We start from the raw sequence: 27,804 nt of genomic DNA, 5'->3' as shown, positions 1-27,804 counted from the left end.
GACGACTCTGGAGGAGGCTGACAGACAGCTGCTCTTTCAGTAGTTACTCCCAAAGGAGCCAAGAGTCCCCTCCAAAGGCAGCTAGATACGGCATGCTCAAGAGGGAAGGTGACAACATATTTGGTGGCTGATAGACATAGCCCAGGAGTGCCACACGATGCCAACACGTCTGCCTGCTCTGTGAAGGCTGTCAACCCCACACAGTGCAGAGCTGAGAGCAGGAGGTGGGGACAGATACGGACATTAAAAAAATCACAGCACAAGGAAAGGCAGAAAGAAAGATACTCATCCTTCCCACAGCATAAGCCATGGCAGCTGGGTATCAGGGACCGCAGACCCAGCTCCAGGTCTCCACGATGTCAGCCTGCTACCCCCCACTGCCGTGCCTGGCAAATCTCAGCGGGCTGTGCATGAACCTGCCCATATCTGTCAACAGTGAGCTGACTGCCAAAACACTCCTGAAGACACACTGTTCGGCTGTGCAGTCCCTGAAATGAAGTCCCATTCCAATTAAGTGATGCGTATACATGTTGTGGGGGGGTGGATTAAATACGTTTGTTCCATCTTAGACAAAATCCCACGGCCTCAGAAATTCAAAATCCCTTTGAGGTTCTGAAGGAGACACTTCTTGTTTCTCTGGCTTCTCCCAGCAGGACACACTCTCAAGGTGACAGCTAGAGAGAAGCCGCTGATAAAAGTCACATGGTCACATGATTTTCTAGCGCTAACATTAAGGCTTTTATTCACATCAGACATTTGTCTGCTTGTGAGTTGCTGGCATAAGTTTTTTTTTTTTTTTTTCCCCCTGGGGTATTTTTTCCTGTGATGTTGTTAGAGACAAAGTTTGTTCAAAGACCCACATACATAAAAGAAACAGGAATTAGGAATGTTTAATGTTTCATTCTGTTAGCCCCATAACCTTGACACCCAAATCCTAGTAGGCTGTGAAAGCCGGATACTCTGCTCCCAAGTTAACTCATTTACCAAGGTAACTCTCGCAAGGGTAGCCTGGGCAGTGATTTTACGTGCTACGGACTATTCCGATGGTTCAAATAAGGAAGGACTCGGCAAATTTCTTCCTCCATAAAACACGTTCGTAACTGAGGACTCAGGAAAGTGTACTTCCTATGTTCCTTGATACACACACAGTTCAGAGACTGTGCGGTCTTTAGCAAACACTCTCTTCAATTCATCGGTTTTACTTATATTCGCGTCATCCTGTGTCAGATTTGGGCTGGGCTGCTCGGAAGGAACCAGCCATTCTATGTAAGGGCATCACGCTAAATAAAGTTGTGTTTGATCATGATTGAATAAAGTGACAAATAGCCTTCTGCTCCAGTCACTTCACTAATTCTAGACAGATAAAATATCCTTGCCCAATTATCCCAAAAGATTAAACTCCACCAGGCCTTGACCAGAGAGCTGGAGATGTCCCCCGAGGATTAGGGTGGCACTGGGAGAGCCACCCCTCAGCCCGTGGGGACTCGGGGTCTGCATTTTGACACTTCCAAATGCTAACATCGAATTCAACGACTTGACCGTCTCCCTCCCAAGGGCAAACATCCTGGGTCTGTGCTAAGCCACATGGATATCTGCTTACTTCAGTACTTACACGGCCTAATGGATCTTCCTCCAATGTCCAACTTTAGAGCAGTAATCACCCCTGAAATCACAAGGACAAAGACATTTTTAAGTTTCTCCTCTTTAACAACTTGATCTATTGTAAACAGGCTGACAAAGATTTTCTACGGACTTTGCTTCTCCCATTTTGCAACCCAACAGCCTTTCAACGTAGTCTCCCCAAATGAACCTAAAAACAGCTAGCCGGGAGGCGCTGAGAGGCCCTGTCACTTTCAACACCCAAAGGCATTTAAAAAAAAAAAAAAAAAAAGTATTATCTCATGTGTTAAGATCCAAATTCATCCATTATTAGTTTAGCAGTAATAAGGCTACGTTTGGCAAAGATGGAGCTTCTGCACAAAACTGCTCTTTGTTCCAAGTCTCAGGAGGCATTAAACCCAAGCTTTTACCAATTCCAATGCTTTCCGGACTAGACTGCATTAATATACACACCGTTCCAAGTATATGTATACACACAATTTTAAAAACAGATAGCTCTATCACAAAAAACTAAGGAGTTTGCAACAGGAGATAAACCCAATTGATTTACAAGCCTGTTCATTCAAATGTAACAGATTACTTGTGGCAACTTCACCTTGAAGAATAAAATTTTTTAAAAAAAGTGAAAAGCATTTTAGAAACAAGTCTATGTGCTTCTAATAAAGCTAGTATTTTCCCTCTATAATACTCCTTTATAAAAGAAAAAGGGGGAACATGTCCTTTAATAGATATATTTAGCATGTTTCTGATACTCCTGGAATTTATCAGCAGAGAATTGTAAAACTGGAAGAGAGTTCGGGAGGGAGGGAGAAAAGGAGAGGGGGGAAAGGAAGAGGGAGGAAAAAATAACCATGTTGCACAGACCCATCTCCAAGCTGACTGCCCACAGGTGGTCTACGGCTAACCAACTGCTCTGACCACTAAGGACCCAACAGCAGAGCATGCACCATTTTCTGCTAGAAAATGTCGGAGTTTTGTTATTTTAAATCAAAACAAGCCAACTCCCTCTTTATACGGTCTACAGCATACAACTACCCTTCGAAGCATGAACATCTGTGTCCATGTCAACAATCTGAGCAGTACCAGAGAGCCGTGCCCTGGGGTAACTGGGGAGAGCGGGCTCCACCCGCAATCCTTCCAAACCCACCAACCCCATCCAACGGTCCTGCCTCACAGAGGTTTACTCAAGAAGGATGGAAGGTTAGAAAGAACGCAGTCAATGCCAGGGACCACGCAGCCCCCCTCTTTATACCAGCTTCTGTCTGGGCACAGCTCTGAGGTGAAGGAATGGTTTCTGGAAACGCAATACTGTGACACAGAAAAAGCTGCTAACTCCAGCAAGTCCCATCGTCAAGATATATCTTGAGAAAACAATCCTAAGTATTTTGGTCATTATCAAAACCCCTACATTCACGTGCATCGGTGTAGGCTAACAAAAGGAGTACCCAGGTGCCTCAGACCTAAATGACACAGGCTGACTTGCAGTGCTTTTACTGTTACTGTATGTTTTCATCAACATTTCAACTGGTGCATTACAGGGCAATCTTCTGAGTGAGTGCCGGGGATCGAGTGAGTGCTGGGATCAAGCAGTAAGACTAAGATTCAAAAAACGTTCATCATGTGCCCTCCTCCCTGCCCCCACGCACAAAAAAGTTCAACTTTACCTCCCTCAGTGCTTTCAAATCTCAATTTTTTCTTCAGTGAGACTTCTATTAAATAAAAACTCAATCTTGATTTCCCCTGAAGCATCAGACAAGCTACTCCCTGTGTCATAGGAGAACTACTGCATTACCCTTGGCTCTATCATTAACAAAATTCATGGTCACCATGAAATCAAAAGGCCGTCTGCATCTATCCTCAGCAAAGCTTTAATGTTCAACTCATCTTAAATATCATTTCCTGAGAAGTCAAATATATAATATCAATGAAAATTTATAACCACTTCTAGCCAGGTCTCCAGATCAAGAAAACACTGAAGGAAGTCCTTTCTCCTTCCTCATTTTCAAAACAGCACCGCTCCACAGCTTTCGCCAAGATTTCACCCAAAAGTTTGTTTTCTGGGGATTAATAGGCTCACTCACACTCTTCTTGAGCTTATGCTTTTCTTTCCTCTATTACACCTAAGCTACGAAAGCATTTGTAAAGCATCATGGGAATTCAATTCAATCTACAAAGAATAAGACAGCGATCACAGGGGACAGTCAGTGAAAAGGAGCTAGGAAAAACTGGAATCCCATTTTCAACCAATATTCGAGCTCTTTCTTTTGTTATTTTGGAGAAAAGACATTATAAATGGCCCACAAGCAAAATACCCTACTTGACCAGCTCTGCACTCCGCGCTGTCCTTCTAGGAGGAATCTGCAAGGGAGTTTCTTGCCTTGCACGTGCAAGGACCACTTCTGCAGAACCTCTTCTGGATCCAGTGACGGAGGACGATGGTGGCCAATTTCAGACCTAGGGCTCTCCCACCTCCTCTCCCCTCATGCCCTTCTGCACCAGAAGCTGTCGGATTCATCCCTTTCTCAAATTTACACTCAAGTTTTTCCACCCTCTTATTCCCTATGGCCCATGTCTCTCCAAACAGAGAATCTCGGAATCCTGATGCCAAAACCACTATGGACATAGCTCAAAGCAGTCTTTCCCTCTCTCCTTTTCCAGAACCTAATGAAGCAAAGGTGGCTCGGGGACAGCACCAAAGCTGTCCTGTAGACTTACTCATGTGAGAAAACAGTTGGAAGGGAGTGTAGGGCTCTGCTCAAAGTACCTTCATGCCTACAAAAATAATTTCAAATGATTAAGACCACCTACTGGTACATGCGAGAAACAAATCATGAGCGTGTTTATAAGCTTTAAGTCATTCGATCTTCCTTATCAAATACCAGAGAGTCACATAGAAAATAAATAAATAATTGCAATATTGGCCTCAAATGGCTTTCATCTTATGTGGGGCAGAGCAAGCTCAATTCATCACACGGTGAAATTTTGCCCAGTTACAAAGATCTAGAATGATCCTTGACCTCAGAACTTACACAACCTAAACACGTTTGGTTGCAACATACTTCAAAACTTTCCAGCATCTTTCCATTTCAGCGAGGCCTCTCATCACACTGCCATTGAAAGTTTCCCAAAATAGAGTCAAATCTAAATCTGCCCCACATTGCTCACGCTGCCTGGACTCAAATAGAGAAGTCCAACTCTCACAAGCTGTGTGAGGACACCCCAGTGGCTCTCCCAGCCTCCATCTTCTTGTGTCTGAAGCAGAGGTGATCACAGCGCCCCCTTCTAAAAACAGTGGTGGGACTCATACGAGCTAACACAACACAGCCAGAAGCACAGCCGCCACCTCGGAGAGCCAGCGAGCCCTCCACAGACATAAGTGATTCTCACTGCTGTGGTTGCTACTGATAGAATAGGACAGTAAATTAATAGACTAAAAGGCTGTTCTAGAGCCAGTCAGAAGCCTAGAACCACAGCCACCGGTAACACGGGACACATCATATTTTCATCTTGCAAACAGCTACTTTGCCAGGCAGGGGTGACAATAACAACAATGCAGTGGTTGGGACTTGGAGTACCCTTAGCTAAAAGGACTGTTCTCCTACAGATGGTCCCCGTGTAAAGTGTGCTTGATTGACAAGAAAAAAAAAATTCCAACCTTGCAACTTGAGAATTCATCACTAACTTGAATTCCCAAGACGTTGGTATCCATCCAAGTTTATCCAAGAGTTTACCGAGGCAGGAGGACAGTGGGCCAGGAGAGCCAGGAGACCACTAATCTAGGTTTGCACCTGTTGTTCATGTTCCCTCACAACGTCACAAAGAGCAGATGCCCTTGACAGAGCTTGCACACCACCTCAAAGACTAATTTGTATTTCCAGCAAGATTATTTTAACAGGCACCAGGGAATTAATCTTAGAGTTCAGTTTCTTGAACTTTCCCCACGTTACACCTGTTTTTGTCCCTTAGCCTAACGGTTCTCAACACGCAATCTCAAACCAGCATCAACATCATCTGCAGAGCTGGGAATGCAGAATCTCAGACCTCACCACACCCCTCCTGAATCACAAACTCTAGGCTGCGGCCCAGGAGATTCAGATGCCAGCTCAAGTTTGAGAACCACTGCCAATGGGCCATTAACACGTGGGCTGGGGCATCACTACAGACAGCTCTTTTCCTTCAACTATCTGGCATTTCTCAGATCCATAAAACCTGCTATAGGATGATGTCAGCTGTTCCTTTTATTTTTAATTCCTCATGATGAGGCTGATGATGATGATTCATGCAGTACCTTATGTGATGGCTTAAATAGTAAGAATCCTTCTTTCCCACCCCTAATGGAAGGTGACTGCTGCCTGTTATTTCTGATGTAATTACAGGAACAATTTAGTAACAAAAGCTTGTCCTTTATCAACCTCAGCAAAAGCTGTAATAGAGAGTTATAATTATAACACTCCATTCTTTCCCATAATGTGTTCACAATAATGTACCCTTTGAAACTGATCATACCACATGTCATAACAAGGAAACACAGAACCCAGGATCAAATTTAGCTTGTTGTAAATAGAGATCAAAACTGTAAGTGTCTGGGCACACCTTTTCCAATTGACAGGAAACACGCATGCATTAGCCATCTGGCTGTATCTCATTTATCTAAGTGAACTACGTGGTGGGGGGAGGTTGATTTAATGCATTCTATGGCCCTAAGGTAACCTCACAATACTCAACGGTCTTATCACCAGACACTACCCATCATCTAACTAATTATCAAAGCAGGAAGCATTAAGGAGCATTTCCTAAATAATAAATAACCCTTTTCCATACCTTTAATTTGTTGATGTGTGTATTAATTTGGAGAAGTTAATTTCATACTTGCTGTGAGGTCTCCTGATGAATTGTGAATGCCAGCGAATTATTAATTTCCCCTTTCTTTTTGATTAATTTCACACTTAGGCTGGATAAGAAAGGTGAGATTAATGACGTCTGGAAGACAATGTTCAGTTCTTGTAAGATACTAAATCAACCTTATGTTCAAGTAAACAGAGAACGCAGATAAGGAAATGATAATGGAATCATCTCCAGGAGGTGTCCAAGGTGCCATGCAAATAAGTGCCCAGAAAGGCAGAGCGTTTAAGCTGTAAACTCCAATGAATACTCTTCCTCCCCAATGAGGGGAGGAGAATAAAAGCTGGAGTTCTGAAGATTGCACTATGCACGGATCAACTTACGCCCTTACCACTGACTGAAGAGATGAATTGATTGAGCACACTACAATTCTCCATTTTCCAAGGGTCCTTCTGTGTATTACTTAGCCTCTTCACATCCTTGTCTTTTCTAGACTCTCTGCAACAGTCTCAGGACTCCTAGCTCAATACGTATTGAACAGACAGGTCTTCTTCAGAGCATATAAGGAGCATAAACTCAGGCTTGACATGCAGTTTCAGTAAGCCCATATATGCTAATCCTATTTCTGATAATAATGCCTACATTGAGAATTGCTACGTACCAAGACACTAGGCACTTTGTATAAGTTATCTAACATAACAATAGCTCTTTAAGGTACAATTATACACAGTTTGCAGGTGAAGAAGCCAAGGTTCTGAAAGCTACCTAGCTTGCATAAGTGACCCCCATCTTCACATAGATCCATCAAGCTCCCAAGCCTGGAGTCTTCCATACTGCACTGCTTCCCTAAAGCAAGAGTGAATAGAACATTTACAGCTGCCTGGACATTATTCCAGAAGACCTGAAAGCTACAGATATGCCATCTTCCCCCAAGAAATTTCCTTGCCTACTCCAGCTCCAACTGACCCAAGTCTTGTTTGCATCCCAATATGTAAAGACAATGTCACAATGTTATCTATTATACTAATGTCCACTATAATACACTGTGTCTTAACCCTCCCCTCACACACAAGCCTGCCCGACTGGGACCTCCATCCAAGTCCTACTGCAGCAATCTGTCATCTCTGGCCATGTCTCCAGCAGTGCTGTCCAATATGGTAGCCACTTACTACATGTGGCTCGATTTAAGTCACTTACAACCAAATACAATTAAAAATTCAGTTCCTCAGACATACTAGCCACATTTCAAGTGCCCAATATCCATATGTGGCTAGTGGCTATCCTATTGGACTCTGTTGACACAGAACATCTCCATCATGGAAGTATTGCCAGGCAGTGCTGGTGCAGAGATCTTTCAGGACAGTATCTTTTCATCTAATATCCTACCAAAACTGTGCAGAAGGACAGAGCCTCTTCCCCACAGAACTCACTACGGGTGTCATCAGACTAACTGCGATCATACCTATCTGGCTTCAGATCATGTCCTTTAAGGAAGAACATTCCTTTGGTAAGTTAGGTCATTGGGTAAACTTATAAGTGAACCAAGTGGACTGACCTCGGAGAAAAGAAAAGAGACGGAAATGAGAAGAAACAATCATGACTGGCCCTTCCTTTTGGGAATAACCACCCTATGCAACTGTAGGTCAAGACAGACTTAACTGCAGACACACGCACAGTCACGCACGCAATGGTGTCCCTGAGGCATGGCCTCACCAAAGCACGCTCACCTGGAGAAATTAATCTCTGCTGTTTCTCCTTGGCAAGACACAGTCCCCAAATTTGGACTCTTGTTTCTAATTGTTAAAGAAATCAGTGCAAGGAAACCACTTCTCAAATCACTCTCACCGAACTGCTTCACTAAAAGTTGGATCATCAGCAAATGAAACCAGCCTTTGGTGACAATGACAGTCTGACAGCAGGCTAGGAGAGCCTCTGTCCCCTTGGAGATGCCTGACCTGGAAGGAGTTACCTCAAAGATCTCCAGGAACTAAAAACTTGAGAAACTCTGGGCACAGCTTCAATCTAGGCAAAGATCCTAAAATATACTGTTAGCTACTATTAAATTGGAACAGCCTGGGGTACAACACACAGAGTGATAAACATCAAGGTCACTGATCTGACCTTTGATTGTTACAACCTACAAGTGTGCAGCACATAGTATTTCTTCCCTTCATCAGTTCTTCATTGCTTTCATCCTCCACCCTCCCTGCTGTCTGGGTATTACGCCCAAGACAAGCCAGTCTTCATGGCTGCCAACATGGGTTACAAAGTGATGGACCCAAGTGTAAATGCCACCTCCACTGCCAACTCCTTCAGGTAATTCCCCTTAGCCATCCCAGACTCAAGATGGTATACAGGGCGGACCTGGGCCCCTCTCACCACAATGATAAAGTAATGAATGGGAACTCCATCAAGCTAGGACAAGAAATCAAGGTAGAGCGTTTTCTAATAAAAATGTAAATCAATTCATCCCTGTGGAGGGAAGAGGAGATAAACTAACACGTTCCTCTTTTAGAGCCTATAAAAGTCATCTAATGCTGGATAAATGTTCCTCTCTCCTCTGGGCTCCTACCTCAGTCAGGCCCATTCCTGTCTTTCATCTGGGCATTACCTTCACTGAAGGATCAGAGCCCACTGAATTTCTAACCCTAATGAAACTTCCAGCATTCGCCCTTCCCTGCTCAGTAGCTCACAACAATAGCTCTGTAACCTGGTGGACCTTTCTCCAGCCTCATCTCCCTCCCCCACAGTCCATTCCTGCCAACCTGCCACAGGAACCTCAGAAACACTCCCCCACACCAGCCTTTCCATTTCAACAAGGCAGCTTAGACCACCATCTCCAAGATCAAACCCTGTCCTCTCAGGCCCTCCGAAATCGGGAAGGACTGCTTTGCTCAAGCCAGCTGGTCTCTTTTCTCCCTGCCACCTTCAGCTTTTCCCTGCCCCCAACACATCCATGCACTTACCCTTCCATAACATAAACATCAACTCCGGGAAACTTTCCCAGACCTGAAGTGCTGGCTCCTCCTGTGTGTGGTAACACTCAAAACCAGAGTGCCAACCCCTCAAGAGCAGGGTGTGTCAGTTTTCCATATCTCTGAGGAGCCAAAATCTTAGACCCAGAATCATACACAAAACCAATACTTCTTAAATATTTGCTAATCCACTGAAAAGAATTCCAATCCAGGGGCACCTGGGTGGCACGGCTGGTTAAGCATCTGACTTTTTTTTTTTCTAGATTGTATTTATTTGAGAGACAGAGAGCACAAGTGGGGTGAAGGGCAGAGGGAGAAGCAGACTCCCCACCCAGCAGGGAGCCTGATGGAGGACTCAATCCCGGGACCCAGGGATCATGACCCAAGTGGAAGGCAGCCGCCTAATTGGCTGAGGCGCCCAAGCACCTGACTCTTGGTTTCAGCTCGGGTTGTGATCTCAGGGTCGTGGAATCCAGCCCTGCGCTGGGCTCTGCACTCAGCGTGGAGTCTGCTTAAGACTCTCTCTCTGCCCCTCTCCACCTCCCCCGCTAAAATAAATAAATCTTAAAAAAAAAGAGAGTTCCAATCCATGCTTGTAAGCCCATTACTCCAAGTGGATTCTCAGACCGCTAAGACTCCTTCAATATACAGTTTGCTCACCAGGAGCCCGTGGAGGCTCCACACCTTAGGAAGGAGCCCAGATCTGGACTCACGCTGCCTCTGCCTCTTGAATTCCAGCTCCACCATGTACCAGGTAAGGCACTTTATTCCTCTAGGCCACCCTTTGGCCTTCTGTGAAACCCAAGTAATAGTAGTACCTACCCCCAGGGGTGCCGAGTTCAAGAGACAATGGTAAAGCACTTAGTCAGCGCCCAGCATCCAGAGGGTCAATAAAATGTTACTTTACTGCACTTTCTATTATAAGTCTCCTTAAGGGGACAGGTAGCAGAGTAGAAACAACGTGGTTATGAGGATAAAAGTCACCTGTGTTCGAATCCCAACTCTATTCAATAGATCCCAACTGTGGGACCTTGGGGAAATTATTCAACCACTGAGGTTCAGGATCTTTATCTATAAAATGGGATAATCAACCTCAAAGGGTCAGTCTCAGGATTAAATGAGGGAATAGACCTCAAGTTCCCAGTACACAGTGAGCAGCTCAATTACTGGCATTTACTAAGTATGAGTTCAATTCAAAGACAACTGGAAAAAACATCCTCGTGCTCCTTGCTCACATCTGCCATGTCCTTCCGGCCACGTTCTTTAAGCTCATAAACCAGGCCCCGGCTTTTCAGCTGACAGCCCCACCTCCCGGGTCCTCAGCCAGAGTCCTCATGCAGGGAATGCATAAAAAAAAAATCACATGGAGAGCTGCAAGGAAATTCATTTCCTCAAGGCAAATATGTGCATCCTCATTTTTACAGCTCTGCCGGGCTCTAAATATCCATAGCTACTCATGTTTACACATAACACTAGCAAGGCCATTCCTGAGAGGAAAACACACTGGTGCTACAGGTTACTTTTTTAAAAATGAATCTGTGATTGAAATCAGTCTAACAAAAAAGAGGCCAAAGTGCAGAGAGAAAAAAAATTCCACAGATGAAATGAATATTCAAACAAGTGGATAAAATGTTACAGCCCCACTAAAGGCAGTCCCCAGCCAGGAGCATACCCTCACTGGAAAGAAAAATCAGCTCTACTCTTTCCGATCAATTTGCAAGTTTTTGCAAACTCAGGAGAAGACAGCAAAGAGAAGCCTGGTGCTCCCACTCTCCCCCTTCCTTGGGCCCTGCTAGCTCTTGGCTGCCGCTCCTCCAAGCTCCCATCCTGGGGCCCGTGGGGGGAATCCTTGGCCCAGGTCTCAACTGCTAGGGGGCAGAGGAAGGGCACAAGGCCAGCACTCCGAGTTATAGGAGTTCCCAGGTAACCAGGTTTCCAGCAGAAATACGTGCCTTCTCGGCCACGGCCTACTGCCCTGAGGGGAAAATGACTTCGCTTCCTTCCCGTGGCTCCCGGCCCAGCCCGGCCACCAGGGCAAGCTCCTCGCCGCACTGGGCTTGCTGGAGCACACAGGTCCTTACCTGGTGCAAGGACAGGGCCAGGGGGACGCTCGGCAGAGTCCAGGGCTGAGTACGCTGAGTGGGCTGCTTCACGAGGGCCTACATCTCTCAAGAGCGGCGGACTCGCCGACCCTGCTCAAATACTGCAGGCGGCTCTCTGCCCGGGCTTCCTCACCTGCTCCAGCGGCCTGGTTTTCCCCTTGCCCCACCTACCTCGGGGCTCGCAGGTGTGCCTTGTTCCAACCGTGAAGTCAGCTGGACCCTCCCGGCTGATCAGAGCCTGACACTGCCCAGAAGCCTGGAAGAATGTTCGTGAGGCCGCAGAGCAGCAGCCAGCAAGACTGGACGCTCACCAACCTGCCAAGGCTGCCATACAAGGTCCAGGGCAGCCCCGTCAGGAGCTCCAACCACATGCGGAAGGGGGAAGGGACCCACGGAGTCATAGCAACCGCACAAAGCCACACAGCTGACAGGTGGCACGGCCAGGCAGTGAAACTGTCTAACCACAGAGCCCGCACTCATCACCTCTGGACCGGCACTCTCGACCATCTGCCTTTCCGCTGTCCTTTCACTTCGGAGCTAAGGAAGAATGACAAGCCTTCTTCAGGTGCTAGGTGCGAGGGGGCCAGCTGCATCCGTGCACGACACCAGCCCACCCACAGGGACAGTTGCTGTCCTCAAAGGCAGTTCTCCCCACGGCTCTCGCAAGCCAGTCAGCACTTTGCCAAAGTGGAAACTGAGGCACACCAGGCTGCACCGCCACACCAGTCAGGCACATGTGTTTACTGATTTGTTGGGTGCAAATGCATCCTGATTCCTGGCAAAACCCAGCGGCGCAGAGCTCAGGAATCTGCATTTTCACTCCCCAGATGACTCTGATGCCGGTTAGTGACCACGTAACCACTGCGCTTCTCCAGAGTGGCCATTTTCAAGGCAGAGTTGCGAGAGGGATGTTTGACTCCACACCACCCCCCAAGGAGCTTTGAAAAAGCTATTCCACCGCCCCCCAACAAAAACAAAACAAAAAACCCAGAATCTTCTAGGGCAGAAAGAGTAAGAAGAGCTGCAAGTAATGATTAACTTCCTAAGTTTGTGAGCCAGTATAAAGCACCAGCCACCTTTTTCTCTGAGCAACCTTGCCATGAGTCAAATGATTTAACCTTGCCGTCTCTGCGGATTCATTTCGCAGGCTCCTTGCACGCGGACAGAAAAGGAGTGTGGAGGAAGGGAAGGAGAGAGAGTTCTGGGGAAGCCTTTTACGTGACACTGGCAGAAATAACTGGGACCCCTCACACATAGACACACAGATTATGAGTAGGATTTAGAACAGCACTGTCCAAAGGAAATACAATGGGAGCCACGTGTGTCTGTTTATATGTTCTCGAAGCCACGCTACAAAGTAACAAGGAACAGGTGACATTAATTTTACTAATGTATTTTACTTAACCCAATATATACAAAATATTGTAAAACATGTTATTGATACTAAACATCATTAATGAAATAGTTCACATACCTTTCTTCATACTAAGTCTTCAAAATTTGGTGTGTATTTTTGTTTCCCTAATGTAGGGGACAGCACATTCGTGTGACAAAATTCGATGTGTACTTTCATTTCCAGCAAGTCTCAGTTCAGACGAGCTGCATTTCAAGTGCTCAGCAGCCACACGTGGCTAGTGGCTACCATGCTAGACAGCCCAGACAGAGTGGCAGGTAAAGAGGAAGGGAAGGGTAGGAATAAGGCCTTAACAAAGAACTATGGGAATATAACATCCAGGCTCATCTGTGATGAGCCTGTGCTTTTAAGGAGTTAGGTGTAATCAATTTGCCTACTCAATAACACATACATTAGCATGATTTGCTAAAACCTATCTGGGTGTCACCATTTTGGTGCCCAAAAGTATCAAGCCCACGATGGAAGAATCAGAGTCCGTTACCATATGGACACTCAGTAACATTAAGCTCGGCTGTACATCACACACATCTATTCAACATTAAGCAGTGGCCTGAACTCTGGACACCCACCCACACAGAGCTCAAACAGCTGGAGAGCAAAGCTCCTCTCTCTGCCCATGGGCACAAACTCCACAAGGAAATAAAAGAACAGGTACCACCTGCAGTGGGCAGAATGGTACCCCAAAGACATCTTTGCCCCAACCCCCAGAACCTATGAACCTGTTACTTGACACGGTAAAAGGGACTTGATGATATGATTAAGTTAAGGATCCTAAAATGGGAAGATTATCCTGGATTATCCAGATGGGCCCAGTGTAATCACAAGGGTCCTTATCAAAGGGAGGCAGGAGGGGCAGAGTCAGAGAAGCAGATGTAATGATGAAGACAGAAATCAAAGTGATTTGATTACTGGCTTTGAAGGTGGAGCTATGAGCCAGAGAATACAGGGCTGCCTCTAGAAGCCAGGAAAAGTAAGGAAAAAAGAGTCTCCCCCAGAGCCTCAAGAAAACATGCATGATTTTAGCTCCATGAGACCTGTTTTGGACTTCTGACCTCCAGAACCTAAGTTAACAAATGTGTGCTGTTTAAAGCCATCCGTTAGCCACTTGTTATAGCAACAATAGGAAACTAATATCCCCTTTGTGAAATGGCCAGCCGGACAGCACGCATTAGCTAGAGGGACCCTTCAAGGTATCAGCAGTAGTAACTATACTTGTATTAGCAGTCATGATAACGGCCACCATGTATTGAGGTCTTACTAAATCTCAAGCACTTGGCTACATGCTTCACAAACGCTTTTTAAAGTACACGTTTCCTTCTGGAATAATTCTGGATTTGCTGAGAAGTTGCCAAGACAGAACAGATTCCCTGTATACTGTTCATCCCGATTCCCTCATGCGAACATCTGACACGACCACGATGCATTTCTCAAAACCAAGAATTCAACAACTGCACGTTACCATGAACTCAACCACAGGTTGTACTTGGCTTCCACCAGTTTTCACTCGTATTTTATCTTCCCCAGAACCCTACGGGGCAAGCACCATTCTAATCCCCGTAGGATGAAGGGTGATGCTGACGCTACCTAAGACTCAATCACTTGCTCAGGGTCACGACAGTGAAGAACTGGCAAGTCTCTTCAATTTGATTCCTCTGCTTTAGCCTTGCACCGTGAGCTGCCCTGCCTATCATCACCCCCGGTTTATAGGACAGGAAAAACCGGGGACACCGAGTTACCCAAAGGCACACTAGCAGGAGCGACATCAAACCTGGATGTATCTGACTCCAAAGGCCTGGCTCCGGCAACACCATCTCCCCGTCTCTGACACAGAAGGGCAAGGAGCTGCGGGAGCCTACGAAAAGCCCCAGAAACCCGCGAACGTATCGCCGTGGCCATGATGACGAGCCAGGAAGCAAAGTGTGCCTCTGCAAAGTGCCTACCTGTTCTAGGACCACTGCAAGCTAAGAGCTTTCTTGTCGCTCTCCGGCCATGAAGAGGAACCCGAAAGGGCCCACTAAAACGTCCTTCACGAGGAGTATTTCTGGAAGAACGCGCTGCAGCTAAATCTAGCTTCAATCAAACCACGGGGGCCCTCGCTTTGGGGCCTTAACAGCACGATTACAACGAACTCCTTTAAAACATTCGTCTCCTGGGGGACCCTATGCCTCAAGCCTGCAGAGCCCCTAGATTTTACCACCTGAGCTACAAAGGAAGAAGCTTCTCCCACTCTACGGCTGTTAACCTCACACAGAACTATCCTCAGTGAGTGGGGCAGGAACTAGGACAAACTCACCTGGATCGCCCTTAACAAGCCACCTGTTCACTCTTCTCCTAGCCCTTATTTCCTGTGTGGCATTCCATGATCTAGCAGGCCTGTGGACACTGTTAGCGTTACTCTATCAGTGGTTCGCAAAGTGTGGCCTCTAGACCAGCAGCACCGGCATCACCTGGGAACCTGTCAGAAGTACAGACTGGAGGGCCCCACCCCAAGTCTACAGAATTGGAAACTCGGAGGGCAGGCCCAGCAATCGTGCTTTAACAAGCCCTCCCAGGTGTTTCTGATACATGCTACAGTTTGAGAACCACTAAGCTTTATCTCTCCAGCTCCATGGCTGACCTATGACCTAGAAATGTATTTGGAAAGGTCTCTGCAAATAAACACCATGTCATACATCAACAGAAGGTCCAGGCAAAAAGCTTACAAGTCCAGGTGGGGGGGGGCAGTACTCATTCATCACAAGTTAGGGAGCATAGTAAAGGCGATAAGCCAGGACCATGCTATGTGCTGGGGGCCCACCCTCGGCTTCATGGAGCCGAAAGCATCAGAGAGCTTGAAGATCAAGCAAACCTACACACAAATGAATAGAGAATTACACACTGTGGCAAAGACGATGAAAGAAAAGAATGGGGTGGGGGGACACACAGAGAATGATGGGGACCTACTTTCTACCGCAGTCATCCAGGGAGGTCTCCCTGAGGAAGGAACAATTAGGCTGGCATAGGAGGGAGGAGCAGGAGTTGGTCAAGCAGAGAGGGAAGGAAGCAAACATTCTTGGTAGAGGATAAGCTTGTGCAAAGGCCCGGGGGGCAAAAGACAGCTTGGTGCTTTAGAGATGCTAACAAAAGCCGGTGTGGGTAAAAAACACAGAACAAGGCAGGAGTAACGGGACTAGAGAAGTTGCCTGGCCTCGGATCATGCTGTACCTCATAGGCTTGGTCAAGAGTATGAGTTGGAGTCTAAGCGTATAAGGACGCCCCTGAATTTCAGGCAGAATATTGACAGTAAACATAATTACTAACAGTCAGTGCTGGTTTAAACGCTCTGCATAAAAATGTCATCCTCACAACCACTCATACGTAGGTTCCATTACCATCATCGTCTCCGTTTTACGGATGAGGACAGAAGTTAATAAAGGTGCCCCATGTCACCCAGCTAGTAAAAAATAAAAACAGAGCTGAGCCCACTGCAGCACTCAACCTCTCCACCACCTCGACAGGCTGCCGCTCAGCAGGAGAGCGAAGCAGCCAACTGATGGCAATATTCGAGTTTTCCAAAAGCTCCCTAGGGATGCCGTGTAGATAGATGGAAGCAGAGGCCACTGAATCATCCCGCCAAGAAACGGCGGTGGCCTGGGGCCGGGTGATGGCAGAAAAGCTGTACCAGCAGAGAAGGAACGGATTCCGTCCCAGGGGCCGCCCAATAAGTTCTCAAAGTCCTGAACAAGCTCAGTACGTCCTAACCCACCCCTGCATCTCCCATCACGGAATTAGTATAAGGGCTGAAAAGAGGGCTCCGAGTCCTGTGGGGCTGACCCGAAACACAGGGCTGTCATTGTGACAAAAATATCACACTTGGTCTCTTCAATCCGAGCCACTGTTATTCCTAAACTTTAGCATTTTGAGGGAAAAAGGCTGTTCCTTGTTTAGAATGGATGCTGTTATCTGCCGGGAAAGGCCACAAAGGGTCAAGACAGCCTCAAACAGGACCCTCATAAACACTGATCAGAATCAAATGCAGATGGAAAAAGAGGCTCCTCGCGAGCACGTGAGCAAGCAGGGCCTCATTTAGCTGCCTTGGTTTCCTCGCAGCTCCTGAGGGAGGGTATGACCGCACATTTGTCAGCGTGGCTTGCATTTCCAGAAAAGTCCCACCTATGCCTTGGTAAAATGGTACGTACAGGTCTTGGAGAGGACTGGTACTCAGCCCTTTTCTTGGGTTAGATCAAGGGTTCTGAGGGGTGCGGTAAGTATTACCTGACTTCAGATGAAAGGGTCATCTTACAGAGCTCGAGAATCAAAGCCACAGACTGAGGTCTGTGTCGGCAGTGGGGACACCCCGACCAACCCGTGGAGCCACTGGCCTTCCTGTCTCCCGAGACGGGTCAAATGAGGGTCCTGCTGGGCTTCCCCTTTCCCAACATGAGCCTCGCTTCGGCCCTCTGACCGGCACGTCTGGACTCCGTGTGGCCAGGTCAAGTGTGGAGCCAGGGGGCCTCCACAGGAGAGGATGGGGCAATGGGGGACAGCGAAGGCACCGGTCCCTTAGGCCAATCAGTCAAAGACTCAGTCACTTCAGTTCTGAAAGGGCCACATGGATTTCAAAGCTTTGACAGGCTCAGTCTTAAAAGTCTACCGACGCAGGCAAAGGGCCCCTCTGCTGCTCTCCCTCGCACACCTGTCCACCCCCCACGGCGCCCCGTCCCATAGTCCTCTTCCTTACACTCACTTAATCAATTAGCCACCGGGCCTCTGTCTTCTCGGTTGAAACTTTATCACGGGGTAAGTGAAAAATGCTATGTCTTTCTCTTATTTACAAAAGTACTGAAATGACTGCCCCTTGTGTTCTAAAGGGCACCCGTTATGTTTTCCCTGTAGGGTAACAAACCTTAAAAAGACAGCTACAGCCCTGCCCCTGCCCCCACTTGCCCCCCAAGAAGCTTCTGATGATGTAGGAAAGAGAAAGGGATAGGATCCGAAGGAGAAGCCTCGACCCTCACTGCATTAGGCCCTGAAGACACTCCCTTCCCAAGGAGCCCTAAGCACGCGAACGCGCCGCTCAGCACACGCGGCGAGAAGCACCGTAGCCGGCGAGAAGCAAACAGTCCTCGAGTGGCCTGTGAGATGCCGAGTGAGTGGCTTAATCACCCAGCAGGGTCTAGTAGGCAATACATAAAACTCCTCGGAGACAGCAAGCCTGTAAATGGAAAGCATTATCATTTGTAACAGGATTAATAACAACACAGGCTTGAAACAAACACACGCCACTGGATTACTTTTCCGACCTCTTCAGGGAGACCACGGAGTTCAATGGAGGGTTTTATCTCTCTGTTTCGAAACAAGACAGCATCTCCCACCATGTGACAGCAGGATCCCTCCTGTCGATGACAGGCTATGTGAAGTTCAGGGGGTCAACACGAAATGAAACCAAAAAATGGAGTCTGGAGAAGGTGCAGAGTAACGTTACAATTCTGACTGGGCGGGGGAGGCCAAAGATCTGATCAAGCATCAGCACCTTTAAAAAAGGCCTAAGGGGGTCCATGCCCCCCACGGCAGTGTTTCCTGAGTCACCTGGGGTGGCTGGCTGGCGTGGGACTCCATGTCTTGGGACTGGGGTGGGGCACTGGCCTGAGATCTGCCTTTTTAAGAAGCTCTCTCAGTCCTTCTCATACAACGGATGCTCCAAACCCCTGGCCTGTTTCATAAATGTGCCGCTGATCTACAGCTGAAGTCAGACAACGATTCATACATTTTTTAAAAGATTTTATTAGAGAGAGAGGGAGAGAAGAGGCAGAGGGAGAGGGAGAAGCAGGCTCCGCACTGAGCAGGGAGCCCGATGCAGGGCTTGATCCCAGGACCCTGGGATCATGACCTGAGCGGAAGGCAGAAGCTTAACCGACTGAACCACCCAGGCACCCCAAACGATTCATGCTTTTAAAACTAAGAAAGTCTCAACCACATTGGCCTGTAACTTGGAGATAAAACATAGTTCACCGTATTCATCAGCCAAGTCTCTGGCCCCAAATCTTTCAACAGATAGTTCATTATTTAAAAAATAAAAAGACATTGATTATACATTTACTTTGTTTCTTTTCCTTCACTGAAGTCTCCATGGACCTGCAACGATCTCAAAATGTCAACAACTGGATACAGAAGAGCGCGTTGTCCCCATGGAAGGGAGGTTCCTGCAAGGTTTGCTTCCTCACGCTCTATCAGCCTGATACTTATGCAAAATTCAGACACACTCCGACCTTGACTCCTTCCAAACCCAGGTCAGAGAAGGCACAGAGGCAACAAGAACCGAAGGATACAGAACACGGACGGATGGGGTGTAGATTGGGCAAGGGCCCAATTCACAGCAGCCTCAGATCCAGACTTGGGATACTTTGACGTCACGGAGCCTCACAGAGATACAAGGATGGGGTTGAAACAGAAGGCATTCTGTCGTGTAACTTTGAACTGATACCTCATTACCAGACCACACCACGTATAGCGTGCCGTCTCCGTATTTTCATAACTCCTATAATTATCTTGTAAGAAGCATGATGAAGTTGTATTATGTTTCTTTGCATTAAAAAAAAAGTTCAGTTCTCACATGTAAACATTTAAGATTCCCCATGGTGTTTCTAATATTAATATGCATTTTTCTCACTTTTTAAATATATCAGAAGGCTCAAATTATGGAAGCAGCCCAGTCTCTTGAGCTCTGAGATGCAACCTGAGGAGCAGAGGTGAAGCTCCTTGAGTACCAGTGTGCTTTCCTATCTACCAGGGAGGACTACTGGAACTCTCCAGGCGTGGGTCTCAGGAGGAACAAGAGAGGGGAATTTCCAAATTAACATCTCCCTGACGGGACCTCTATGTCTTTAGTATATTGCCTGCCTGTGGCAGCCACACACTAGGGGACAATTTACACAGACAGTTTCTCTGCATGGACACCAAGAGAGCAAGAGCTCAGAAAAATACGATACATCTTGATTCAAGGGTTTGCTTTTTAATAGGTGAAGTTCTTCCTCCTTCTCTCTCTGCCTCAGTGGCCTTGTTGGTGCTCTCTTAAGAAAGGAGTAAATAAGCCGCCATCCAAAATCCTAGGAGGCAAGAGGAAGGAAATTTTACCGGGCACCATCCGAGTGCTCACTTCTCTAGAAGGCACTCTACACAGTTTGGACGTCTAACAGCCTCTGTGCTGGTTATCTGGTCATCGTTTGTCCCGCTCCCACCTACTCTCAGCCCCGTTCTGTGCCCCGACCGCTGACAGCTGGAGATTCCATCGGCTGGGCTTCACTGCCTGCTGGCTTTCCCACTGGGTCAGCTAACCAGACGCCCAGTAGAGGACTGGAGAAAGGAGGAGAGAGGTCCCAGCCCCCTCTCTCCTTGGATGCCACATCTTTGGGCACCATTCTCCTTGATTACAAATCCAGCTGGGCAGCCCCCTTTCCAAATGTAGATCTCACTGGGCTCCAGGAATTCTACTTCCTCCTCTGGCCTCCTCAGCCCTGGTGATGATACTGGTTTCCCACTGCTGTTAGTCCCTGGGTGCCGCACGGTGCCTGGCCAGCCCCTCTGAGACTGCCCCTTTCCTTAGTCTTCATTCAAACCATGCAGGGTGAATTCTGTTTTCTGCCAGGCACTCTGACACTGGCTCTCATTTTAAACATAACTGCCTTGCAAGTGAAATGAAATGCAAAGATGTGGGTCAATAAGCGTGCTGGGGCCTTTCTAAGAGTTTGTTAACCTGGCACACATACTAGGCCAAGAAGAGCTGATAAGGATAAGTCATCATCAGCATGGCCTTGAACCCAACTGCTAATCCAGCCGGAGGACGGCAATCCCGAAATACAGGCATAGGGCCTTTAGACCATCTGTAGTAGGTACACGGGGAATTTTCTTTTCTTCATTTACCCTATGCTTTTTGCTATCTGCATGCTCATAGGAAAAAGAACTCTGAGGTGCCCAAAGAACATTTCAAGCTCCTTTGGGGAATACAATCTGCAAGGAGGATAATGGTAATAGCCACCTGTCACCGACCTTGGACACATTTCTCAAGAGCCCTGTGAGGAGGCATTCTTTGTCTCCAACTGACAGATGAGCACATAGATTCAAAGAAGTTGACATGGATATGCAATGTGCGCCAAGTCCCGCACCCCAGATGGGCCTGACCCCAATGCTGTTCTTTCCTCCCTGATGCACTAGCTCTTAAAAGAAGGAAATGAGGATTCACAGTCTCCACATTACTCCTGACCTGGGCTACAGGCATCAGGCTCCCTAGTTTTAGGCAAATCAAAAACACCAAAGAAAGAGAATTTTTTTTAAAGATTTTATTTTTGGGGCTGCCTGGGTGGCTCAGTCAGTTAAGCATCTGCCTTTGGCTCAGGTCATGATCCCAGGTCCTGAGATCGAGTCCTGCATCAGGCTCCCTGCTCAGCGGGGAGCCTGCTTCTTCCTCTGCCTGCTGTTTCCCTGCTTGTGCGCTCTCGCTCGCTCTCTGACAAATAAATAAATAAATAAAATCTTTTAAAAAATAAAGATTTTATTTATTTATTTGAGAGAGAAAGACAGCAAGCACAAGAGTGGGGGAAGGGTAGAGGGAAAGGGAGAAGCATATTCCCTACTGAGCAGGAAGCCCAATGCAGGGCTTGATTCCAGGACCCTGGGATCATGACCTGAGCTGAAGGCAGATGCTTAACAGACTGAGCCACCCAGGTGCCCCAGAAAGAGAATTTTAATCTCAAGGACCTACCTAGCTCAGAAACTGTAATGAAAGCGCTGTATGATATAAGCGAAAAAAATGTATAAAGTACGTCTGTAGGGTAGAACACACATACCATTCACTGTGGATACGCGTGTGGATGTGTGGGTCTATAATGACTGTTTATGCACAAAAACTGTTAGCAACAGTTATCTCTAGAAAGGTGGGAGAGCTCTGCTCTTCTGTACTGTTTGCATTTTCTACCATGAACATGAAACTTAATTTCTCATTTAAAAAATGAGGAAGGAAGGCAAGAGGGAAGTAGAATGGTTTATCTGAACATATAGACCAATGGTTCCCAACCTCCGCTGCACACTGGGTTCACAGGTAATCACTGAGGTCCTGCCCTCAGAAGTTCAAATTTAATTGGTCTGGCAATGGCCTGGGCACTGGGAATCCACAGGAGATTCTAGTGGGCAGGCAGGGCTGAGAGCCCTCCCTCAGTCCTAGTCTGTTAGGATAAAATTTAAAGCCCAGGAGAAGAGGAGGGTCTTAACTTTTTGTATGCCGTGGACCGCACTGGCAAACAGGGGCAGCCCCTGGACGTCTCCTCCAAATACTTTTCCGACGCATAAAATAAAATTCAAAGAATCCCAAAGTAAACAAATTATCCTTAGATTTATTTATCACGATACTTCTTCAAAGATTTATTTATTTATTTGGGTGGGGCGGATGGAGAGAATCTTTCAGGCAGACTCCCTGCGGCCTCTGAGAGTGTGGAGCCCGACTATGGGGCTCCATCCACAGCCCACAACATCGCAACCCTAGCCAAAGCCAAGAGTCAGGTGCTCAACGGACTGAGCCACCCAGGCGCCCCCACGATATTTTTTAATTGTGATACAAGGATGGGTGCTGTCTATCAAGACACCAAGTAGCAAGATCTACAAAGTAGCTCTGTGATCTACCACCATTTTGAAGTAGTGATGAGTGTAAACACTATTGGAGGATATCTGCAACCACGTGGACTTACTGGAGACAACGTCGGGATACTTCTAAGGCTACTTTGGTCTGTTGCCGATGTTCACAACTGAAGAAAATGCTGAATCCCAGTGAGCCTCATTGTGCATAAAGATGGAACGCTTTTCCCACTCAAGCTCACAGATTTCCGGGAATAGAGGGAGGAGGGGAGGTGTTATTAGAGCACAGAGTTCCAGGAGCTGTTCCTCCCAATGGCAGCTCTACTACCAGGTGAAAGATCTCAAACAGAAGAGAAGGGGGGGGAATGGTAATTTCTAGTAGAAGCTGTTCCTTTTCCTTCTTTTCTTTTTCTTTCTTTTTTTTTTTTTTTTGTAACTCTGTTAGGCTCCTTCAAACCATGAAAATTGTACATTTCCTAAAAACTAACTACACTATATATTTTAATTACAGCAATATTTTTCAAGTACCACTTCCTGTGAAAGGATCTCTGTTTCTTCCACTAAAAAGATTCAACTGTTTTATCTTCCTCAAGACATCCATCACATGAATGCCAATATCTTGGGATTTAAAAGGAGGTTCCTTGAAACTTTCTAAGTGTTTAATCAATTGGTTCCTTTTCACACAGTGCAACACTGCCTGCATAGAACCAGAATGCTCTTTTTCTTTAACCTGAATTTAAAATACCATTCTACCATGTATTAAGTGGCCATTATACTTCAGGTACAGTGCAAGGCTCTCTTCCTGAGTTAGTTCTCGTGCTCACAGCCATGCTGTACTCTTATCCCATCTTATTAATACAGAAATAAAGTCATTAGGAATTTCAAAACAGAGCCTGATGTTATCACTCTCGGGGGCGGGGGGGGGGGAGGAAAAAAGCCCCAAATACATTAACATCTGTGTTGGAATTCCAGTTATACATGCAAAGCTAGTTATTTTTAACTAAACAATAAACTATTTTCCTGGTGTGGGGAGGGGCCGTCGCACCTACTTATCCTAGCAAGAGCCTAAGCTAAGTAGCTCTCAGGCCTATTTTTCTTCACAACCACACGTTTCTAAGGACTCCAGAATGATCTTTAAATGTCTTCCATTCTTCTTCCATTCATGAAGTATTAACAATACTCCAAATACATGCAGGAGAGAAGCACAGTCCAAACCAGCATGCAGGCACGTGGCTGGCCAGCACCCAGAGGTGGGACAGAGGCAGCGTGGGGGCAGGCACCCAGCACTCCCAGGGCCCGGCTACATAATGCCACAAACGGGCTGGGGAGAGTCTCCTGGCCACTGACAATGTCACCATCTTCAAAGAGGAAGGTTCCTATTCCAAAACTGCAAGAGGGCTTTTGAAATGACCCTAATGCAAACATTTTGATTCGAAATGTTCTCAGACCTCATTTCCTTTGATGTGCTATCTGAAATGGGCTTGGGGGTAGAGGGTTAGCAGTATTTTGTTTTCTGCCCCCTATGAAATCAGTTCCTCATGAAGGCATTTAATGAGGTGGGGCAGGTTCATAATTAATGAGTCATTCTGACATTAACCAAGCACCCTAACAGAACTTAGGATGATGCCCCAAGCTCTCCTTAAAACAGAATAAAGGCTGGGGCAAGGAACACACCAGAGATCACGAGGAAAACCTGAGCTCACCAACGTCATGGACACCTTTAAACCAGCCCAAGAGGAAGTGTCAGTGATGTGCCCCTTTGTTCTTTCCTATCTGTCTCTTCCATCAGGGTGGAAATCTACAAGAGGCGAGCATAGGAGGAAACTGGAGGTGGGGTGGGGAGTGTCAGGGAGGAGAAAGAACGAGCATTTATTGAGTCCTGGCAAGTTTAAGGGACTTTCACATGTATCATTAACTCCTTTCATTTTTCCCAAAACCTATCAGTTAGATAATCACCTCTCCAAGTTTAAAATGAAACAGATGTCAGAGAGGTTAAGCAACCTGCTCAGAAGTGCACAGCTCAGAACAGTAGAGTCAGAATTGGAAGCCAGGGCACCTTGGTTCAAGACCAGACTCCTCCTCCCTACCACCACCCCCACCTCTCTGAACCTGTGAGTTAATTGCAGCACAAACTTTAAGGTTAAGGAAAATGGTATCCCGGGTTCCTAAACAAAACAAAACAAAACAAAACAAAAACAACTTCCCTAAGTCATAATCTCTTGGGGAAAGGGTAGAACATTAGTGAATATCCAGGAAGTCAGAAGAGAAGGGAAAGAAAGGTCCAATTTAAAACAAGACAAAACAAAACAAACAAACAAAAACCCAGGGTTCAAGGGTGGAAATGAATTCTAGACACTATTGAAGTTGGTGGGTATTCAAGTTCTACAAGGAATATTGAGCAAATAGTTTGTGGTCACTTAAAAAGGGTAGTCTGTAGCACATAATGGGTTTGCAAAGAGCCAGTCACTCCAAGGAAACCTTATGCCCTTTCTGGTAGGCACCCTTAGTTGGTGGACCAGGAAATGGTGACAGAGACACAGAGGAGACACAGAGCTTCTGTTTCAGCAAGCCATGTGACCTGGTCTTCCATATGACTTCACCCCCAAACACAGCTATCCAAGGACCTGCCCAACTCCCCAAACCAGTAGTCTTCACAAATACTTTGGTCACACATCCCATTAGAAAAAGGGAGCATGCACCCCTAAGATATGTTCATTTATTTTAAAATAATAAACATGTATATATTACTGAAATATAAGCCCTTAATTTTAATGAAAACCATAAAAGTTTTCACATTTTCCTCCCATACCCCAAGGGTTATCCTGAGTACCAAATTTTGGAAATCAGCACCCTGGGCTTGCAACACAGTGGCCACCTGCAGCCCAGTGCCCTTCACCTTCATTCCACCTGAGCCACATCCCTGACATCTTGTCCAGATCAGTTGTCCCGGTCTCCACTCCCAACACTGCGGGCCTGCCCTCTATGCCTGAGAGTCCCTGGAGCACTTTGTGCCATTTTCTCCGGCTCGCAGGCTACCCCTCCCAGACTCCCTTACCTCCCTGAGCCATTTACTTCCAAATCCCCTCTTATCCCAAATCCTTGTCTCCCCACCTTCACCACGCAGCAAAATTCCCAACAAACTGGATCTCACAGAAGAGTCTCTCTTCCCTTCTGCACTCAGGCAGTTCGGCAGCACCAGAAAAAGCAGATGAAGACACAGAAACCAACCACAGCACCTGTTTACTGGTGACTTCAAGCTCTCGTCTTCCCCAGGCCTTCTAACATCAGAATCTCAGGCTTTTTCTTGTCTTCGGTCTGCTCCATTTCCCTTTACCCTCAGCCTGCGATTCCAAACTGGCACCCCCTCCCCAGTCTATTTCCAGGAGCCCGGCCGACAGGCTTCATCCATCCACTCCAGCATTTACCGAGCACCCACTCCGTGCCGGTGCCCTGCCGGTAGTAGAGAGACAGGACTGAATCTCACAGTGCGCTTGCATTCCAGTACATTCTAGGAAACCAAACGAGGTCTGCCTTGGGGAGGCGGTGAAAATAAAGCTGTTACAGAAAGGGCGGGGAGCAGGGCAGGTGCCAGAAAATCCTGGTCATCGGATGTGACCCACTGCACTTCCTTCCTACCTTTCCCCTTCCCAGTTTTTTTTTTTTAAATTGAGATGAAAATCGTGTATCACTGAATCAATTCCTAAAGATGTACAATTCAGTGGCATTTAGTACATGGACAATATTGTGCAAGCCCCACCTCTGTCTAGTTCCAGAACATCATCATCTCAAAAAGAATCCCCAGGGGCCCATCAAGCACTTACTCCCCATTTCTCCCCCTCCTCCCAGCTCCTGAAAGCCACTGACCTGCCTTCAGTCTGGGGGGATTTACCTATTCTGGATTTGTCCTGTCGATGGAATCCTATTCCCTGTCTATTCTGACACCACCTCTGCTCCTCCTGGTTTCTTCCTCGAGCCACTGCCTCCCGACTCCTTACTCCTACCCCTTCCTTCCCCTTCCCCGCTCCACTCTTTCTCCCCTCCCCCACCCCAGGCCTCTTACCTCCTCCTGCTGGTAAGGATCTGTCACCTGAAGCATTGGTCTGAGACCCCAGGCCTGCCCCTGCCTCTACGTTCAAAATACCCTTCCCGGATGGCTCCTTCTCTCACTCTTTAATGCCTAGACCCACGCTGACCCCAGTCCTTAGCCTCCGGGACTCAGGCCAGCTTGGCACTGCTGGCACAGTACAGCACAGCAGCAGCCTGACGATGGCTTGCACGTGACATGTCCAGAGTGAAGGGGCACCCTCCCCTCTCACCCCTCTAAGCCTCCTTTCCCCTCACCTCCACTTCAAGTTCCCATGATCTCTTATCAGGACCACTGCAGTAGCTTCTCCCCAGCCCCCACTGCTTTCCTGTCCCTTCCACCCTTCACATGGCAGCCAGAACACCCCATCTGAAATCCAAAGTTGCGCATGTCACTCCCTTGCTCAAACTCCCTCAGGAGCTCTCCACAGTTCCCAGGAGCAAGACTCATCACCTTCCCAGGGAAGGGTTTCCTGACCTGGCCCCATCTCCAGCAGCCCCTGCCTCGCCCTCTGTGCTCCGGGAAGTGCTGACCGCTGAGGCAACGCTCAAGTTAACCTCTCTGCTTGGCACGCCTTTCCCACCTGATCCTCCCAAATCTGCCCCTCTTTCAAGGCTCAGTTCAGGTATCACCTGCAAGAAGTTTTCCCCGATGCCCCAGATCGGGCTAAGCAGCTTCCTGCCTGACAGTGACCACCATTAGGTGTGTACGGATGCGTCTTCCTCTTTAGACTATAAGCTCCCTGAAGACCCTACTTATCTCCTCCATCCATCTACCCGCCCATCCACCCACCCACTCAAAAAAATGCCCCAGAGCCTACAATGGACCAGGCGCTAGGAAAAGAAGTTAATAAGGAGAACATGGTTGCTGCTTCAAGCAGCTGATGGTCCAGCAATGGAGGCAACAAGAAGGTACGACAGCCTCTCTACCCACACATACACACACACATACACACACACACACACCCCTTACAAGCGCGGCACAGTGTGAGCTCTAGAGCCAGGCTCCCCAGATTCAAATCCCAGTTACACTACCTGTTAGCTGTACAACCTGGCACAAATGACTTGACTTCTCTGTGCCTCAGTTTCTTCCTCTCTCAAACTAGGACGGTCGTCCCTACTTCACAGGGTTGTTGGGAGGGTTAAAAGAGCTAATAGGTATAAA

At 47.2% G+C, this 27,804-nt stretch overlaps 1 protein-coding gene across 12 annotated transcripts in view; it reads right to left on the bottom strand.

Annotated features, from left to right (window-relative positions):
• Positions 1-27,804, bottom strand: part of MGAT5 (alpha-1,6-mannosylglycoprotein 6-beta-N-acetylglucosaminyltransferase) — a 332,386-nt gene that overhangs the window by 286,519 nt on the left and 18,063 nt on the right. For 6 of the 12 annotated variants that reach the window (XM_045783126.2, XM_087857425.1, XM_045783144.2 and 3 more), the window contains one exon: positions 1,613-1,663. The gene's annotated coding sequence lies outside the window, so the exon portion shown is untranslated. Of the gene's footprint in view, positions 1-1,612; positions 1,664-11,518; positions 11,665-11,710; positions 11,880-25,792; positions 26,551-27,804 lie in introns of those variants that run through there. The other 6 variants (XM_087857266.1, XM_087857447.1, XM_045783153.2 and 3 more) reach the window with 3 other exon arrangements.

This window comes from Ursus americanus, chromosome 1 (assembly GCF_024610735.1).
Source record: "Ursus americanus isolate L20-20 chromosome 1, mUrsAme1.1.p, whole genome shotgun sequence".
NCBI lineage: Eukaryota > Metazoa > Chordata > Mammalia > Carnivora > Ursidae > Ursus > Ursus americanus.
The sequence above is the reverse complement of the archived record's forward strand: the minus strand, read 5'-3'. Positions and strand labels throughout refer to the sequence as shown.